Source organism: Andrena cerasifolii, chromosome 1, assembly GCF_050908995.1.
Source record: "Andrena cerasifolii isolate SP2316 chromosome 1, iyAndCera1_principal, whole genome shotgun sequence".
In the NCBI taxonomy this organism is placed as follows: Eukaryota; Metazoa; Arthropoda; class Insecta; order Hymenoptera; family Andrenidae; genus Andrena; species Andrena cerasifolii.
The window spans coordinates 3,594,332-3,615,689 of record NC_135118.1 but is presented as its reverse complement, the minus strand read 5'-3'; the positions used below and the strand labels follow the sequence as shown (position 1 = coordinate 3,615,689).

General features: G+C 37.1%; 1 protein-coding gene and 1 long non-coding RNA gene across 3 annotated transcripts in view; one reads left to right on the top strand and one right to left on the bottom strand.

The window, feature by feature from the left end:
* Positions 1 to 21,358, top strand: part of Hr39 (nuclear hormone receptor FTZ-F1 beta) — a 38,169-nt gene that overhangs the window by 8,380 nt on the left and 8,431 nt on the right. The gene's annotated exons all lie outside the window — the stretch shown is intronic.
* LOC143366503 (uncharacterized) lies at positions 8,857 to 20,618 on the bottom strand. 2 transcript variants are annotated; one of them, XR_013084749.1, is made up of 4 exons: positions 19,347 to 20,618; positions 18,987 to 19,208; positions 17,860 to 18,007; positions 8,857 to 9,637 (listed from the first exon to the last, which is right to left on the bottom strand). It is a non-coding gene; the product is annotated as an uncharacterized LOC143366503 (long non-coding RNA). The 2 variants fall into 2 exon arrangements; XR_013084748.1 differs by lacking the exons at positions 18,987 to 19,208; positions 19,347 to 20,618 and having other exon boundaries at positions 17,860 to 18,159.

Genomic DNA, 21,358 nt, shown 5'->3' with positions numbered 1-21,358 from the left:
CGTATAGAATTTAATTACCTTTAATTTAAGAGTCGTCGCGATCAAATCGGTCAACTCTAACGCGAGATATGACCAAAAACGTCGGGTCGTCTTCTTAAAGAATTACCAAAATATTCATCGGGTGATATCTCAAAAACGTGTCCATAGGATTTCGTCTCATATCGATTTTTGAGGTTAGGGAACCACTTTACATAAGAACTAGCGTCCCCCGTGTCGGCTTTGCCCGAGATATTAGCGTGACTGCTTCATGTTTATTAGAATTAATATCTTTTAAGGAAATTAAGTATTAAAAAAAAAAGTTAATTTCTTCATAATATTTTTCAAAAGATAACATTCTCTCCTTTGGGAGATTTACTTTTCCCCCAGCGCAACAAATACCAGGCGCTTCTTCGTTCCATGTTAGTAACGCGTGTTTTAAACATGTTACATAACCTATGTCCGTCCTAGAGTATCCAGGAATAACGTGTTAAAATTTGAGGAAGATCGGTTCAATAGGTCTCGAGTTTTGCGCGAACATAAAAATCGGCTCTCTCTTTATATAATAGTGTAGATTTCATAGTGGAGTCTCCGTCGGCAAACGACTGTAAACCAGAGTGATTAATGGAGCTGATCCAAAACGAAGAACCAAAAGAACCTTAACCAGTAAGAGTGTGGCTATAGTCGGCAGCAGATTTATGCAAAAAAAAAAATTAAAAATTCATAAAATGCGACGCAGGACTTTAAACTACCGGCTAGAATTATGTTTCCTGAAGGTGTACGAAAAAGATGGACCAGATTAGCCCACTAGAAGTCGAGATATCGTGCTCACCGTCTTAAATAACACCGTTTTGAGGAAAACCCATATCTCCATTAATGTATTATTATATATGACTGAATTTTTTTGTTTTTACAACTTACCGAAACGTTAGTAAATACGTGCGGATAATGCATGTCGGTAAAAATCGCGTAGTTTCGTTGCGGGTCGTCCTTAAAGAGAACAGAGGATCTCGTTCCTCTAGACGAGAATACCCCCTCTAGGGAAATATGTGTGCATGCGCAGGGACACGTGACCGCGACTGTGTCACGTCTGGGGCCCTTTTAAACGCTACCCGACGTCCATTGGCTCCGTGCCTGCGTACGAGGTATCGCGATATAGCTGCGAACCCTGAGATACTTACCAGTAGGTGGCGTGCAAGAAAACTTGCATATCCGTGCTCTCGTACCGGCTCGCGCCGCTGTGCGTGTGCGACTCTTGGTAGCCGTATTAGAAAGAAATGTCTCGCGGCGCATTCTAACGCGTCGGTGGAAAACGGTTTAATTCAAGGCTCTGATCCAGAATCGAAGCTGCTGCAAATATGCGAACGCGTGGCATTTTGGAGGTCGCTGAATAGAAATATCGCCGCCGTGAAACGGACGAGATATTGCTTTCGATTAGAACCATCCTAACCTAACCTAATTTTACGCGTGACAATAGATTTCGTCGCTACTGAATCGAGATTCCTGTGAAATAGAAGTGCAACGTATAAACGACGTGAAGTCTTGTAGAAATATCGATCTCGAATGTAATTTGAATTGTAACGTTAATTACAAGTAAATGAGAATTTGGAGGGGGGCAATTAAAAGACTCGTTAGCAAAAGGAATACAGTAGGAAGCTGCTACCTTCGCATGGAAATAGGTATGCACCACGTATGGCATGCAAGATCGTGTAGGTTTTGTTCGGATCGCGTCTGGGCTACATGTGTGTGCGCAACCTGTAATCTGTAAAGTTAAAAGGGGGAAGCGGAGGGGGGAGGGGGGCGCACTGCATTGAGTAACATGCCGTAGTTCTGCCTCGTAATGATTGCTAGCTTTCATTGTTAGTGAAATGATCGCTGAACCATTCGGACCATCCAAATTATTTTCAAATCCTTCGAATACCTTCAATTAAATCGACTCTTTATGCCTCACAATTCGTGGATAGTCTAGCTGCGTCTCCGGATTAAAATGCCGATACGTCGACTACCCAAATGTTTTGTTAACCCTTCGTTGACACTCTGGGTGTGAGCCACCCATAAGCTGATTTTGACGCTCTGTACCCTCTATATGTAAAATAAATACCTTTTTTCCAAAGCCGACTTACAAACTATTTTCTCTCTGAAAATATTATATCTGAACAATGACTCTGCAGATTTTTAGCTTCTAATATTGGAATTTGTAGAAGTTAAAATTTTTTGAAGATTTTCTTCGCTCTTTCTCGACATGTGGTAAGCTAGAATTTTTTTTACAAAAACTGTGACTAAATTTCAATAAAAAAAATATTGGAATATATTCTAGAGACCTTAAAACTGATCCACGATTTTTTTTATGGCGATCGGATTTTTTAGACGATAATGGCAGTTGAAAAATTGATCTGGGTGTGAGCCACCCAGGTATGTTAAAGTTGATCGGAAAAGGAGGTGTGTCGACGAAGGGTTAAAAAATGGGTAATAAAATGTATAGTTTAATGGTTCTTAAAAATAGATAATTGAGATTGCACGAAAATTTGTACGATTTAATAGTAACGATCTGGTAATTTGTTATTGTTACTTTCGAATATTAATAAATTAGCCTGGAGTAAATGTACGTCTGTCGGGGCAAGCGTTCGATTGTAAGTTATAAGCCATCGAGAGAAATCTAGCTGAACTCGCTGGCCAATCGATTGTTTTCTATCGCGAACGCTACTTTTATCGGACTGCCGGAGCCAATCCGACGCGATCTCGTTGGAGCAGGCGAAAACAAAATGCGGCAGTGTATATAGGCGGCGGTAGCCAGGCTGTTGCAGCCGGTCCAGAACCGAACCGGTTCTCGATGCCGCTCAAAAATGCCCCTCGACCAGCTATAATAATTTTAATTGACACCCAGACCAGACCACTGAGTATCTCCGATCGGCGTGTACACAAGGGGCTGCCTCGTATAAGGTGTATCCAGCGAATGAAAAATGAACATTCCCGGCATTTTTACGTAATCGCCAATACTTCGTCTAGATGTCGCGGCGTGTCTATTTTCGTGACTATCCTTGTGTAAGTTGCAGTGTTGCCAACTCAGATTTTTGTAAATCCGCAGAGACAAAAGTTCAACATTCCGTAGAATTCCGTAGATACCCATTTTGAAAAATTTGTTAATTAATTGTGTTAATTATTACATGTATGAAAGAAGCTAATTCCCTTGCTCATGGAAACCGTCCTTTCCCAAATCCTTTCTAGAAATCTTATATCTCGACCCTCCCCTAACAACCTCAAAAAAATTATTGTCGCAACAAAAAATACACAAATTACAAAAAAAGTTGACGCGCGAAAATTGCGGAATTGAATTTTACTAATTACACTTCAGTGCAAGAGCTTTTTCCAAAAATATTGTCTCCCCGAATGTCGTTTTCGCCAAAGACTTTCGCCCCGACGTAAATTCACGGAGAGGAATTAAAAAAGTTCATGTTCAAAGATTCTGAAATTAACTTTGCTAATTTCTATTGTACTCGTTCAAAATGCAGGGTAGTGGAACTAGAAAAATAATAGCTTGAATTAAAGTAAATGATTTCTTTAACCCAGCGGGAGGCGCACCCCATATTGTAAGTTGTCGCTACCGGGTGAAAAATACCCAAAATTGAAACCTAAAAAATCACGGTTTCAGAATATTATTTTTTAACTTTATAATTTTTATGTTAAAGTACCGTGTTTTAAGAATCAAAGAAAATTATGAAATATCTTAAAATCTTTATTAAAGTTCTTTAAAAAATTGTAACAAAAACTCAGCCTTCATATATTCGCAACTACCGCCTCTGTGGTCAATTTTACCCAGTAGCGCCTCCCGCCGAGTTAATCAGAATCTTTAGAACAATAAAATGTGTGGCAACAGATGTCGCTATTAGTCGTTCCGAAGAAAGTGATTCTTCTGCTGATTATAGGTTACTAACTCAGGAAAAAAGGTAAACAAACCGCAGATTTCAGTTTACAATCCGTAGATCTACGAAAAAATCCGTAGGGTTGGTAACACTGGTAAGTTCTATTCGAACTCGTTCTTCGTGAAACTGTAGAAATTCGGGAATCACATTCGTAGCGAAAGAGATGCTAATCATTAAGCTAACATTTACGAAGAGAAAACATGAGATGGAGTTTAAAATTTAATAGGGCTATTGGGAAATATTGTGAGAGCGCCATCTACTAAATTAAGCTCTGTAATCGGGTGAATCGCGTTACAGGACTGGTGTCACACAAGTATTGAAATATTGCAATAATGTTCTTGTCATTAAATAGTCTGTTCAATTTTACAAAATCGATCATCAAACAGTCGAAATTCCCAATACTGCCAATTACATGTGACAGCTAACCTAATTAGACTGCTTTTAATTTTCGCCACCAGATGGCGTAGCGGAAATAAGAAAATGCCAGTAGTTTCAGTTCGCGCTCGTTCTTCTGAGGATCTGTGACATATTTTTTTTAATTGTTTACCAATAGGAAAGAATATATTCTAAGAGAAAATGAAATCAATATTGCCGCGTTGTTTCTTCCTATACATTGGGAACTAAACTTACTCTGCTATATCGAAATCTGATGATACAGTAAATGCAATTCTAGAAACGGGTAACATCTTTACTTACATCATTACTTCACCTGCCTAAAAGATTGACAGCAATGACGAAAACAACTTTAAACTGTGAACGGTAACAAAAAGATAAGGTAGTTCCATTACAGAGAATTGTATGTATCTTAAAATCTATAACCCATTGATGGTAAGAAGGTTGCTCAAAATAGATCAGTAATACCAACATAACACGTAAAGCCTAGTACTTATTAAGTTCGCTATGCGGACATGTGAAAATATAAATTTTATACTTACTTTTGATCACCATTGCAGGAGACAGAATTTACGAGTTTACACTGCTTCTCTTACTTCACAATGCCCGTTATATCGATCAGGAATTGAACGGCACGAAAGAAGGAAAAGTAACTAGCCGAAACGATGAAAGCATGCATTCAGAAGCACGTGCAGCTATAGGAAACACGCGCGCTGAGCTACGTGTGTGTACTTGCTACTTATGTATACGTTCCGGGAGATATTAAACATATGCGCAGTTGGGCCCACTGGCCCGGGTGAAAGGAAAACCGCGCCTACCTTCCAAGTGAAACAGGGAGAGAGAAAGATTCCACGTTGAAGTCGGTACTCTTTTCGTACGTGTGCGTACGTACATAGAATCGACTAAAAAATATCCTGCCAACAACCGTAACTTACATAACTTAACTCTTACGCAGTCGTAACGCATTAACTGCAGGTTAGGTGTTTATTTGGAGGGCTTATTCGCCCAAGCCTGAATATTATTAATGAATATTAATTAACACCCCCGAATGAGGAATGCGTACATTTTGTTTGCGTAATATTCTTGAGGTAATTGTAGGGGAGACCGGGGCTAGTTGATAGAGGGGGCAAGTTGATACAGACGAATTATCTCGACACCGTGTATGTGTAGCTCCCTTTCAGCGAGATATATGATGATTGTTGTTCAATTCTTTCCTACGATCCAGCGTACGTGTGTGTACATTGACGTTAACGATTTTTTTTTTAACTGTTTTCGTTTATATGGAGAAGCAGTAAATAGTTTTGATACGTCCAAATTGATCGTCCAAATAACATTTTTTCATTCATTTTGTACGTATTTTCTCAAGTTTTCGCTTACTATATATTAAAGAGGAAGGACCAAAGTGTATTTTGGCATATTTGTTATTAAGGAATTAATTCAAATAAAAAATGGAAAAAATTGAAAACAGAACATCGTATCAACTAGCTCCGCAGTGGGGTAAATTGATACATTTTCCAAATAACATTTTTTCATTCATTTTGTATGTATTTTCTCAAGCTTTCGCTTACTACATATTAGAGAGGAAGGACCAAAGTATATTTTGTCATATTTGTTATTAAGGAATTAATTCAAATAAAAAATGGAAAACATTGAAAACAGAATATCATATCAACTAGCTCCGCAGTGGGGTAAATTGATATATTTTGCCTTCGTCCAAATAACATTTTTTCATTCATTTTGTATGCATTTTCTCAAGTTTTCGCTTACTACATATTAAAGAGGAAGGACCAAAGTATATTTTGGCATATTTGTTATTAAGGAATTAATACAAATAAAAAATGAAAAAAATTGAAAACAGAATATCATATCAACTAGCTCCGCAGTGGGGTAAATTGATACATTTTCCAAATAACATTTTTTCATTCATTTTGTATGCATTTTCTCAAGCTTTCGCTTACTACATATTAAAGAGGAAGGACCAAAGTATATTTTGGCATATCTGTTATCAAGTAATTAATTCAAACAAAAATGAAAAAAAAAAATGAAACACGTATCAACTAGCCCCGGTCTCCCCTACCTACATACGTGATTGTTGAGCCAAGAAATGTTACCATAGAATGTTCACTCGTGTCATCTTGTAAACGCGCCATTGGGACATTCCATGCGAACTCGGACAGATTTCGGATTAAGTTTTCGTGGATTGCTGAAATTCGAATATGTTGTAGTCTTTAGTGATATTTAAACGTACCTCAAAGGATTTTTCAAAATTTTTGAAAAATGACGATTTTACAGCTGTTTGAAGTTAAGTGCTAACGAGGCAATTTTGAGGTACAGATAACTTGCAGCGACAAAGTTTTTCCTTAATATACAAGAAAGATTTTCACCAATTTCCACACTGATTAATAAATAATTGTAGAAGATATGACGATATATATAAACCCCCGCGCGCCACCAATAATCAACGCGAGTGCTAAGACTGCTAAGTAGCACATTATACGCGGCCGCTGACTGTTGGTGGCGGGCGAGCTTTATATATATCGTCATATCTTCTACAATTATTTATTAATCAGTGTGAAAATTGGTGAAAAACTTCCTTGTATATTAAGGAAAAACTTTGTCGCTGCAAGTTATCTGTACCTCAAAATTGCCTCGATACTTTTTAACGGCGAACGTTGAAAAACATGGGTTATGTCCAGTATTACTTTTTAATGAAATATTATTACATTTTTTAATAGAAGGATTTTGTACATACATCTTACGGCTTCGCTAGAGTTTCTTACAGTTATGTTTTAAGTTTCATAAGGATCCGTTAATATTTACTCAACTTACCGCAATTTATGTTTAAAGAAATAATGATTTTGGACGACGAAGAATTTTTTGTTTATAATTTTTAGCTCGAATAGTAATGATTGGATAAACAAACTGTAAATAGAAAAAATGTGTGTCGTGACGAGTTTTACAACACTATATTTTTACCCGACTGCGGCACGCAAAGGAGGGTATTGTGTTTATCAGGCTATGTATGTATGTCCATGTTACGCTCTAGAGTCTGTACGGATTCACCGATTTGGACAAATGAGGTGTCTTCAGAATTGTCTTGACATTCCAAATGTTATAGGATATAAAAAAAATAAAAAAACATTAAAAAAAATTAAATAAAAATTAAAAAATTAAAAAAAACCGACTGCTTAAAAAACATTAAAAAAAATAAATTAATAAAAAAACTTTAACAAAATCAAATTAATAAGAAAATTAAATTAAAAATTAATTTTTTAATGTTTTTTTAATTTTTTAAAAAATAAGTGTAGTTATATAATTTATAAAACTAAAAAGTAAAAAATACAAAAATTAAAAAAAAAATAAAACCGACTTCGAAACAATAAAAATGCACTGAAAAGTAAATAATAATTTTGTCCCTTATTTAATCTACGACTATCAATTTTTTTAAGCCGGCGCCAGGTTTACACAGTACAAGTAATAAGGCGCCGACATAAAAAAAATCGAGAGTCGCAGATTAAATAAGGGAAAAAATTATTGCAGATCGGTGTTCGGTCTCCTCCACGCAAACTTTTTCCCATCGGAGCCGAAAATGTTGAATTTACTCTGATCCGAGAATATAACATTTTTTCCAAAATTCCATTGGCTTATTTACATACGCTTTATCAAAGCCGAGCCGTTTCCGTCTATTAGTGTCATTTATGAACGGCTTCTTTCTCGCCGCTCTGCCGTAAATTGGAGCAGAGTATAGAACATTTCGTATAGTTTCAGCAGCAACTGTCTTTCCCGAAGATGTTGCAATATCCACAGACAAATTCTGAGCACTCACAAACGAGGTTTTTACGGCTTCTCTTATAATATGTCGTCGCTCTCTTACTGTCAATACTTTCGCCACCCCAATCGTGGCCTGTTCTCCGTAGTAGCAGTCCCCTCATACTTTTTTTTATCACATATCTCACTGTAGAGAAACTTGACTTTAACGCTTTTCCGATTTTCCGATAACTCTCGCCACGTTTACGCAGGAAAATAATTTCATGTCGCACGAAAGTAGACAATTCGCTTTTCTTAGCAACCATGATTTCTTCGCTAAGTGTAAGCACAGACTAACTGGACGAATTGAGCGAAGTGCACCATGTAAACAATGTGTGTTTACATATGTGCCCTTGCGAGAAACAAAAACAAGTAATTGTGGACTTTCTGTTACAGTCCCAACCTTAGACCATATATTCTTATAGACACGGCTTCAGATAACTGCCTTGACGCAAAGATTAAATCATCTACGTGACGTCACATGTGGGCAAAGTAATGATGGAAGTTACAGCGATGTATAAATATTTCCGAAAATGCGATTCAATCATTGTCTTTGCAATTCTTTATACAACATGTTTACACCTTTATTAATAATTATTAAAAAATTATTCACAGAAAAAGATATAACCTCACTTGTATATATGGTATGAGGTACTATCCGCCATTTTGAATTATCTTTTGCCCACAAGTGACGTCACTTTTGCCCGTTATCTTCGCTTCACTATGACTCGTGGCTTCATATACATAGAGCAGGCCGTGTCTATAGGTATATATGGTCTAAGGTCGCAACTGTGTCAATACTTTTTTGAGTAAGGAATTTTATTTTTTATTTTTTTACTTGCTCAAATTACATTATTCAGAGTTCTGAAAACACACTATTTCTGTATACTAGAAGACATTAAAGGCCCTACTTTGTATTAATATATTACTTAAATATGTCAAGATATTTAAAAGAAAGTGGGTGTGCCAATACTTTTTTTACCCACTGTTTATCTCCCCATAATGTCTGCTACAGTACTCTTACTCAAATTTAGTAATGTACCGATGTCCCGATACGATTTTCCTTCTTCGCGATTATAAATAACGAATTAGCGTGTATCGAACGACGTATTTTATACCTTTACGTACCATTTTCACAAAAAATACGTGCGGTTTGAACGAACGTCGAAACGAAACTAAGTCTACGAGGTAGTGCTTACATCTTGTGTTTACAAACATTGCGGCCGCGCAACCTAGCTGGCTTAGCAGGACGACCAAACTGCGAAGCATTACGTGATGTCCGAATATTTTTGCAACGTTAAAATTAGTGTAGCGGAGTAAACCTCTTACTTAAGGAATTAACAATCACTTTATTTTATGCGAAAATAATACACAGAGTTTGCATTTGCTAGAGACCGTTTAAAACGGTCGACTGCCTTCCTCGACAGTTACGTTCCGAGTCTGCCAAGCGCTCTTTTCCGTTGGCCACCAAATTTCCCCTGGCACGTCCTTTTCCTCGGCTTAGGGCAATAAACAGCCCACTCAAGTGGCCTTGAACTCTCCTGCAGGCCAGGATGGGTTTTGTGCTTACATTAGGCATTATATATTTTACCATCGATTAACAAGAAGGTGTATAAATTAAATAAAAAAAATCTTACGTTATTAGCAACTAGAATAAGTCTACTAAATCATAAAAAAACAACGAATCCCTTACTTCCAAAATTACTACAAATACACATCAATATATTCCCAAGTACCACTGTGTCCGAATATTAATGCGGCTCACTGTAGGTGCCAATGTGACCCCGGCACGTGCCAATGTTATCCCCCGCTGCCAATGTTCCCCCATTTTATGGTACCCTATGCCAAAAGTGGCATTTCAAGACATTTCTTATATAACCCAACGAACTTTAGTCACTCAGTTTTTTGAGAATTGATAATGAGACTTGTGGGGAATGAAGAAGCAACTGAATAGTGTGCATACGCGTATGCCTGCCGAAGTAGAAATGTACTCCAGTTGGAGATACCGTTCCATCTAAGACCGGCTCGCAATTTTGCAAGATTATAACTTCTCCCGGTACTTGTTAGCAAACTCAAATTGTCCGTTGTACTTGCTTATCCTTCGTTAGCACCGCTTTAGAAAGTGTTCTCCGTCCCCGTTGGAAGAAACCTTTCGCCATGCCCATACGCGAGTCTTTCCACCAAACGCGTTTTATTTGATAATTAAAATCCGTCGACTTCGACTAGCCCATGTAAATTTGTGAAAGCGACGATGATTGATGATCCGACTCGACCGAATGAGTCTCCATCGCAGAAATAAATTACCCCCTACTTTTCAATTTCCTTGAATAAATTTCGAAAGCAACGGAACATAGAATAGACTGCGCGAATTTTATATGGTCGTATGCATATTCTGTGTTCGTTGAATTTCAAAATTTGTATCTTCTACACCCGCTGTTTTGTAACGCGAGCCGTAGATACCTAACTTGTGTTTCGCCTACAACAACTTGCATTCCAGAGATTTTACAGTCGACTTTGTTTGGAACGAAATAATTGGGGGCTCGGATGCAATAAGGGGACTAGCGCTCGAAAATGGGAAAAATTATTGTCCAAACGTTAAGAAATATTGGAAAATTAAATGTTGTTAAACTGTATTTTAAAAAATATAGTGTTGTGAAGCTCGCCATGACACACATTTTTTCTATTTACAGTTTTTTATCCAATCATTAGTATTGGAGATAAAAATTATAAACAAAAAAAATTTCTTCGATCAAAATCATTATTTCTTTAAACATAAATAGCGATAACTTGAGTAAATATTAACGCATCGTTATGAAACTTGAAACATAAAACTCAGAAAACGATATTATTTTCGAAATATATAGTAAGATTTTTATTATAGTATTTACACGCAATATTTACAATATTTACACTGTTTTGTTTACAATATTCTGTTCTTTTATAAATTTTTCTTTTTCTCCTTTTCCTATCTTTCCTTTTTCATTTTCTTTTTGCTTATGTTTTCTTCTTTATTTATTTATTTTTTATCGCAATATTTTTTGTAATATATAATCATATAATAGTGAGAACGTCATGTCTTTGCAGTGTGACGCGATTGTACGCAGCTGCTGACTGTTGGTGTCGCGCGGGATTTATATATATCGTCATATCTTCTATAATTATTTATTAATCAGTGTGAAAATTGGTGAAAAACTTCCTTGTATATTAAGAAAAAACTTTGTCGCTGCAAGTTCTCTGTACCTCAAAATTCCCTCGATACTTTTTAACGGCGAACGTTGAAAGACATGGGTTATGTCCAGTATTACTTTTAAATTAAATATTATTACATTTTTTAACATAAGAGATTTGTGCATACATTTCACGGCTTCGCTAGAGTTTTCTGAGCTTTATATTCCAAGTCTCATAACGATCCGTTAATATTTACTCAAGTTATCGCAATTTATGTTTAAAGAAATAATGATTTTGATCGAAGAAATTTTTTTTCTTTATAATTTTTATCTCGAATACTAATGATTGGATAAAAAAACTGTAAATAGAAAAAATGTGTGTCGCGGCGAGCTTCACAACATTATATTTTTTAAAATACAGTTTAACAACATTTAATTTTCCAATATTTCTTAACGTTTGGACAATAATTTTCCCATTTTCGAGCGCTAGTCCCCTTATTGCATCCGAGCCCTCAATTGTAGAAGTTTATGGCACTTGGGTCGGCCCTGAACTATTCCCAGATATTCACCGTAACTTCTTACGAGGCCCCGTGTCAAGAATCTCATCGTCGCGTGACCCAAACTCGATGTCCACGTTTCCAAGTTCGCGAAAACAGAGTCAATTATCAACGACACCAAATACTGTAAAACGACTGGTTTTAACGTGCAAAATCACTACCATCCGTCGCAACGTTAATCGCAGAACAGCAGCCTAAATAACAGGATAAAAATATGCGAATTCTACGCGCACAGAGTTGACCTTGACGAATTACGGTCACTCGACGAGTCGCCAAATCGACGTAGGGATACACCCGTTATTAGTGGTAAGCGATTGTGCTGGGCCACGGTGGCACGCCTGACTGGGCTCGCATTTTGTCGGCGGTGACGAGATTAACGTAACAGGGGAAACAAACGTGGTTCCTCGCGCGTCTTTCACGGTCATTCCGACCCTCGATCCAGGGACTGCGGCACGTATGTATATGTATACGACTCGCTGAAAATAGAGCCGGCGTGTACTCCTAAGGTCATCGATCCCTCTTCCGCGTCACCTGCCATGCCTACACCTTCTATCAAGCCATGGGCATACTTAGCATCCGCGCGCCGTCATGAATAGAAACTACACCCAAACGGAGAATCTCGCTGTTTCCTACAATCGGAAAAGAACTGTCGCCGTCCGACCTAATTGGATCCACGCGAATTCAAATCAAGTGGACTTCTCGATAACGGAGTAATGTTGACAATGGCGATCTTCAGAGGAGCGGGAAAATACTGCGAATCGATGATTTCTTCGAGTTTAATAATCCCATCTCTACGATGGTAAGGTAGATGTCCTAATATAGGGACATTTAAGGTACGGCGCAAACGCGATTGAGAATTTTGCAGTTATACAAGTCGATTTATATAAAACGATTTTGCTATTACGTGGGGCACTGTGTGTACTTTATTATTTAAAAAAAAATCAACGTGTTATTGAATTGAATAATTTTGTAAAATATTGAAAATTCATAGTTCTTACAATGGCCCAATACCTGGACACATGATGGAACTGTTGGATTACTATAATTATTAAAAGGCAAAAATGATTCAATATTCGGGGAAACCTGAATATAGTAAAAGATAATGATACGTCCTTAGACCATATACACTTATAGACACGGCTTCAGATAACTGCCTTGACGCAAAGATTAAATCATCTACGTGACGTCACATGTGGGCAAAGTAATGATGGAAGTTACAGCGATGTATAAATATTTCCGAAAATGCGATTCAATCATTGTCTTTGCAATTCTTTATACAACATGTTTGCACCTTTATTAATAATTATTCAAAAATTATTCACAGAAAAAGATATAACCTCACTTTTATATATGGTATGAGGTACTATCCACCATTTTGAATTATCTTTTGCCCACAAGTGACGTCACTTTTGCCTGTTATCTTTTCTTCACTATGACTCGTGGCTTCATATAGAGCAGGCCGTGTCTATAGGTATATATGGTCTAAGGATACGTCTGTAGAGCGTCTTTTTCTTTCAATATCTGGCAACGGTAATAAAACAGCCCGTTGTTAGAGAAGAGCTCGCTTCTGTTCGGTATACCGTCATAGAAAGACATTCTTTCCTAGCCGATAAATAAAACTAAAATATAAAACTATAAGGCTCATTTATTTAATAACCAATTTCCAGTAGAAACAACAGCAATTTGGATATTTTCTAGGGAAATTAAATATAAAAAAAACAAATAGTTTTTTCTATTGGAATATTTTTTCTGTATAAATAATTTACTCAAATCAGTAAACAAACTTGAGCAAAAACAGTCTATTATTGAATGACTAATTTTAAGGCTATGTGTATTCGTGTGTGACACGCTAATTTTACACAGGAATATTGAATTGAATGTTATCATTAAAACAAGATAATAAAAATACAAAGTAGTAATTGCTAAGGTGGGAAATAATGATTTTAATATTGCGTCAAGAATAACTCGTGCTTATTTCACAGTTTGTACGCATGGTCAGGTTTAGGGCCCTTCCGAGATTTCACTGTACCAGTAGATAGACGCGAGAATAAAAAACTAATAAGAACTTTAATTTTAATCTTCCAATCAAAAAAGAATACTGCGAGGTACCAGTTTTCTAAATATGTATTAGTTGTACCAATATACTAAACATTATTAATAATATTCGCTTAAGAAAAAGTAGAGGCTGTTTAGCAAATCAGATAAGAGCAATACTAAAATGGTGTGAACTGGAGAGTTCAAGAAAATTTATTTTTATTACGAGTGTTACAAGTTTACTAAAAAAAATATGTACACGAATATATTTTATTAAATATTTGAATAATTGAATAAAATAGTTATTTTATGGATAAAGCGAATATTAAATGTAATAATCAGTATTATTTACACTAGTGTCCAGGTATTGGGACGTGTCCAAGTATTGGGACATTTACCTTAGTTCACACATCCCGCAATGAGGGCGGAATGCCTGTAAGTTATCGATACGGGTCATTCCACGCGAAATCGGACACTTTTTGGAGTAACATTTCGGATGTGGCTGAAATTTGAATATGTTGTAGTCTTTAGGGATATATAAACATATCTCGAAGGATTTTTGACAATTTTGAAAAATGTCGATTTTACAGCTGTTTGAAGGTAAGTGCTAACTTTTTTTCAATAAATTATAACTATGGAAGTAGTAAACGGATGGAGATGAGGTTTACGGCGATTTGCAGAAAAGACATTGAAGTTTTAAGAAAAAATTATTTCAGTTTGATAAACAATTTTTTTTAACCATTTTTTTGCAATTACGCAGGCGACGCAGCGTCAACTTTCGGCAATTTTTACAAGGCCAATTTTAAAATGCCCATCTTTTTGACAATTAGACCATGAAGGGGAAGGATAGAACTATATTCTGTTTTATTTCCAGATTTTTAAAATCGCGCCCGTTGTTAAAAAACTGAATTTGTTTAAAATAATTGCACAAAAATGGTTAAAAAAAATTGTTTTTTAAACTGAAATATTTTTTTCTTAAAACTTCAATGTCTTTTCTACAATTCGCCGTAAACCTCATCTCCATCCGTTTTCTACTTCCATAGTTATAATTTATTGAAAAAAAGTTAGCACTTACCTTCAAACAGCTGTAAAATCGACATTTTTCAAAATTGTCAAAAATCCTTCGAGATATGTTTATATATCCCTAAAGACGTTACTCCGAAATGTTACTCCAAAAAGTGTCCGATTTCGCGTGGAATGACCCATACGCTTCCCACGCTAGTATTGGCCAGTAGAGCAGTGTGCCTTATCTCACTTTTTTTTGTCAGTCCAGACACTCCTACTGAATATCGATTATGATTGTTCAGTGTTCGACGAAGTACTCATAATTAATCTGAACATATACCTATGGAGTGCGGCCAAAGAAGACACGAAGTGATTCCCCCTGCAGAAGTGCAGAGTAAAGATTATTTGTGCGGGGCTTACAAGGGAACATCCCGAACCTGGGAATTCAAGGAACTTTGAAACATTGTGAATATGTTGGGGATTTCCTCCTGATTGCAACGCAATTCTTGTTCGTTGCCCCCAATTCACTCTAAGGGGGTGGAATTGACCCCTGAAAATCCGGTTATTTTCGAATTTTCTGTTATAACTCATGAACTGTAAAATATTATTTACCAAATGATAGATCTAATTAACCCTTAACTGGTATACTGTTTTTGGCAAACGTGACTGGTATACTGGGGTCGTGGCAGACCCCAAATAAAAAAGGGCACAGAAATTTGTAAAGTCGACACTAGAGCAGCCACTACGAATATTTTCTTCTTAGGTAATGTAGAAAATAACAGAAGCGTAGAAAGTTAAACTATTATTATAAAATTAATTAGAAATTCAGTTTACCAACTTAGACAACCGAAAATTGTACATCGAACTTTGGGTGCTTGGGGTCACGAGCGACCCCAGGATACCAGTTAAGGGTTAAAAGAAGTAAGTTTTGTCTTGAAACTTTTTTTCTATCTCTTACAGTTCGCGAGTTATAACGCAAAATCGGAAAATAGCCGAATTTTCAGGGGTGGTTAATTACACCCCCGCTAGAGTGATTTTGGGCTGCAAACAAAAATTGCCTTCTAATCAGGAGGATATCCCCTACATATTCACAATGTTTCAGAATTTTTTGAATTTCCGGGATCGGGATGTTCCCTTGTTAGTTTCTGCGAAGATCGATTTTCAAAAATCATCGGGTCCGCACTGCGCATGCGCCCGATTTGAATGCAGCGAAACTTATCGGTAAAGAATGTAAATCTGGTACAACTGCGAATGAAATGAATACCCACCCGTCTACAAATCGGTCGAAATTGTAGAGCAACTTTCTGCGAACAGAGCTTTGTTTTCGAGAATATTGAATTGAATGTGAAATCGAATTTAAGGGATCATACTCAATCAGGAGGCCGAAAAAGGGTGGTCTTTGGAAATTTTTTACTCAAAAGATATAACACATTTCTCAAAAAATCTTTTTTCCTTTTAAGGATTGCATCTAGTACCGTGCATCGTAATTTTTTTAATTCAAAATATTTATCAATAACTGAGTTATTATCCATCATTTGAAGGTTCTCTAAAAAAAGGCTTCTACGGTGACCACTGCTGCTCGAAAGTCGATCATCTGAAATAAAAAATTCAAAAGAATTTACTTATTATATTGTATTGTCTAGTATTTGAACAAAGGATTTTTCGAAATATTGATGTGGGAAAAAATGAATGATGTTTAAAGTAAAAGTTTCAATTTTTATCATAAATCATGCCTGAGTTTCGTCAATTAAAAGAAAACTAAGCATCAAATAAAAAAATCCTTCGTTCAAATACTAGATAATATAATATAATAAGTAAATTCTTTTGAATTTTTTATTTTAGATGATCAACTTTCGAGCAGCAGTGGTCACCGCAGAAGCCTTTTTTTAGAGAACCTTCGAGTGATGGACAATAACATAGTTATTGATAAATATTTTTAAATAAAATAAAACGATGCACAGTACTAGATGCAACCCTTAAAAGGAAAAATGATTTTCTGAGAAATGTGTTATAGCTTTGGAGTAAAAAATTTCCAAAGACCACTCTTTTTCGGCCTTATGTCTAAAATTAATCATTTCTGTTTCAATTAATTACAAAGAAACCAATTGAGACTGATACTTGTTCTTTGGCATGAAGTTTATTAACATCATAAGTTTTAAAAAGCATTTTTGTTTAGTAAAAAATATGCATTATATACGACGCTACAGATGGATCATTAAATAGGATTTTTTAGAAAAAGTTTCTTTTGTTTTGCAGTGATAACTCAAAAACAGAGGTTCCAATCGATTCAAACCAATTTCGAGGATCATCACAAAATCTGTAGTTTCGGACCAGACCTAAATTAAAGTTAATGAAAACTCTTATTCTTTATGAAAATAAACTAAGACCTCACCTTTTGGGGCTTGGGGGGTGGTAAAACCTCATCAATGGGGTCTCAATGGGGTTTCAGTTTATTTTCATAAAGAATAAGAGTTTTCATTAACTTTAATTTAAGTCTGGTCCAAAACTACATATTTTGTGAAGATCCTCGAATTTGTTTTGAATCGATTGGAACCTCCGTTTCCGAGTTATCACTGCAAAACAAAAGAAACTTTTTTTAAAAAGCCTTTTTAATGATCCATCTGTAGCGTAATATATAATCCATATTTCTGACTACACAAATTTTTTTTTCAAAGCTTATGATGTTAATAAACTTCGTGCTAAAGAACAAGTCTCAGTTTCAATTAGTTTCTTTGCAATTAATTGTAACAGAAATGCTTCATTTTATACAGGAACGACTGCCTAGCACCCTTAAGCCGAGTGTAGGCGCGTGTACTCGGTAGATCGTTAAGTTGAATTTTCTGGAAAAGCAAACCAGGCTGGAGAGAAAGGTATTCTACAATTTTGTCTGATTTCTACCAAAAAATCCAGTTCACCAGCACTTGTGCGCGCGTGCCCTACAAATTTGCAAATTCGATTTCTTCGAAAATCTGGGCAGAAAATTCTGCACTTTTTACTTACCTTCAGAGTCAGAATCACCACCTTCCTCGTTGCACCACTTCGGCCGCACCCCGTACAATGGTTTCTGCGACGATAGGTATAAGCAACGTCGCGTAAATTCGCCGCCCAAAGCCACAAGCGAACGCGACAGAGCCGCGTATAGTTGCCCCTGCAACATGTTTAGAAACCGTTCTGTTATTTCGCGTTATCGGGTTTTATGCAGGTCGCCTTTAAGCGATGTCGTTGACCCGTGGCTATCCGTAACACGTTTCGATGCACCGAGACGAATTTCGTGGCCGTTGCGGGCACAGCGGGGCAGAGCTGTCTACTGAAATCGAATTTATAAGCAGCTTCGGTTAATCGCGAAGAAAATCGAGCTTCGTGTAATTAGAAGATTAACACGTGGAAGTTGGGAAGATTCTCGTTCAGAGGTAATGGCGAATCGTGACCGCCTGGCAAGGTATTAGAATGAGGGTGGGGTGGGGATTTGAGGAAGAATGATTTCTCAAGGTTTTCGAGGAAGTTAGGAGGTACATACTGCCTTCCCCAGTTAAACTGTCCTATCTAGCATTTTTCATTTTTCCAGATATGTTGAATTATTTGAAGTTCCACACGTCTTTTACCTTTTACGTAAAGTTAGAAAACTCTACGTGCTTCGTAAAAGTTTATAAACAGTATAATGTATTTAACCTAACTTATTTCCAAATGGTGATAATATCCTATCTAAAACAATTAATCAATTGGTACGGTAATAATACATCAGCTACCGGTACACCTATTACAAAAAATTATATTAGGCTGTTACGAAATAATGACAACATGTTTTAATTTAAACGAAGGAAAATAAGAACGGTAGAAAGTAAATGATAAAACCTCAGTTTTCTCGGTTGTGTCAAAATGCTAGATAGGACATTTTAACTGAAGAGGGCAGCATATATAGCCTATCATTCGTCGTAACGTACGAAGAAGAGCGATCTGGATGCATCGGTGCAGGGTGTGGTGTGTGGAGTGGCGTGGTGTGGTGTAGCGTGGCGTGGCGAGGCCGGTGTGCTCGACCAGAGTAGGGAGAAAAGACCTTGAGTCGCGTCACGTGACCACGAAGGTACATAGGAGTTGGGTAGGGCGGTTGCAGAGGGCCTTGACCTTACCGTCCGCGTCGGCGTCGCAGCCGTAGTAGTACTTAACTACCATCGTCGTGGCCTCTGTAAACCTCCGCGAGAGGAGACCGGACACAGCGCTCGTACAATGAGTGCACGGTTCTCTCTCTCTCTCTCTCTCTTGCAAATTTCCAAGCCGTTTGTTCGCAGCAAAAATCGTAGTCTCCGTTTGAAGTTATTCCAATTGAAAACCGTTCGCACGCTACAAAATCGCTGCAAAACATAAATTCTGTTGAACGAACGCATTAGCACACTTTAACGCTAGGTTGATCGTCTGCTCCACTTTATGCCGCTATTACGGCAATGGGAAACTTAAGACCTTTCAATTTTAACGGTCAGTAGATAGCGTACATTTTATTAACACTCTTTGAGCGGTAGCAATGCGTTCTCGTGCCCAAACGATTCCATCCGCTGCCTGGCATTGGCGTATTTTCACGCCGGGGCTGCAGGGAAAGCGTTGACCCGCACGTTTGATGTAGGAACAGTCGGGGCTACGTTGTAGATTTCATCAAGTTCGATGCGAAGGAATCTGTAGGATCTCCGAGAACAGAAGGATATTGATTGTACAGAATAGTCGGTGTTATTGGTGACGTCTAGGGTTACATAGGGTGGATGCACCATTTGTGGGCAGTTCTTAAAAAATATATTTTTCCGTGTAAGCAATACATGTGACCTTATATTTCTGGCGGTGTACTGAACAAAATATTTATGATGTGAAATTCTCCAGATAATAACGATCCGCAAAGAATTTGAAAATAAGATAATTATGCACATGGCCAAAGGCAGTGCAGTGTCCACAAACGGTACATCTACCCTACCTATATACGAGCCTTCCAGAAAACAAAATGATCACCTCCATTAAATTAAGAGAGAAAATTGGCAGGTTAAGCATTAAGTATATAATATGTATGTGCTTACGTAGTGAAATATAATAGATATAATAGATATCTCATATAGTATCTATCTAGATATACCCTGTAATATCTAACCGAGCAATACTCTGCCCACAGATAACGAACGCAAAGAACTGCCTGCCAAATGAGATGGCAATTCCAGTTCTTCGTTGCCAGTCAGAGTTAACCTTTTTGTGTCACGGAGTGTACTTACAGCGCCCCGTATATCGAACAGATATATCGGGGAGTTTAAGTGTTCAATTTGTGTACTATATGGATTTAAACCTATCCTTGTTGATAACAGAGACAGCATCACTTATCCATAGAGTATCGGGGTTACTCGACTACCATGGGAAAAAAAGTAACACATAGACTTAAACCGTTTCGTTATTTAACTCCAAGTACTACGTTCCTGTACGTTTATACTTCGTTAATATACATTAATGTACGTTTTATACTTCCTTCCCGAGTTTTATAAAATAAAGAAGTTATTGTCGTTTTGAGGTTAGGTGTAACAACGATTTTCATCCTTTGCGTGTCAATGTACAATATTTTAGACGTGATATGCACGTTCTCTTTTATTTGTTGGGTAATCAGGCACGTCGAGTAATCTAGTCGAGTGACGAGTAATTTAGTAATTTTTCGTGTGTGAACACTAAAATTTAGTCAAGTAGTTCAGTAAAACAATGGTAAATCACCAAATTACTCGCTACTCGACTGAATTACTCGACGTGTCTGTTCCAGCCTTAAGATACGAACGTAGAGCATTGTGCTTGGTTATAATCTGGACGTAATGATTACCCGCGTAATAGTTGACGCATCGAGCAGGCGTAACGGACAGGGCAGGCGATCTTGTACCGTTTGTTTCCTGCCCGGTGCGTTTTACCGTATTGCGTGAATCAATTACATAAACAAAAGGCGCGAAGCACGTTTGCATTTCCGCGCGAAGGTCGATCCACGAAGGTGGCTCCGCTGGAACCGGAAATGGATCGACCTTGCGGGACGCGGCCACTAGCGCACACTAGCGGAACTTGGTTGTGTGTAACCGCATCCAAGAGACCTGTTTCTATATTTGTTAAAAACTTTTCCAATGCACCTCGATGCGTCTTAACTGCTGCCAATGTCCAAATAATTTTTCAGAAATCACCGGAACAATCATGCTCTATTTAATAGGAAATTGCATTGTACCATCTTATTTAACATTTAAATAATAAACCTTTATTTATTTATTTCCTGAACAGGTGCAACCAGGCTTGCCAGATCAGGCCTGATCTTTGCCGGATATTTCAATTTCTTTGAGGATTACAGTCGGGCAGGGGGGGGAGGGGGTGAGAGAAAGAAAGAGCTAATAACAAAACAGACATCTAAAATTCATTATAGTAATGTCTTCTTATAAAGGAGTAATAATAATAATAATAATAAAAGTATTATGAATATGTATTAAAATTTGTTACAGATTTTAATACTTTT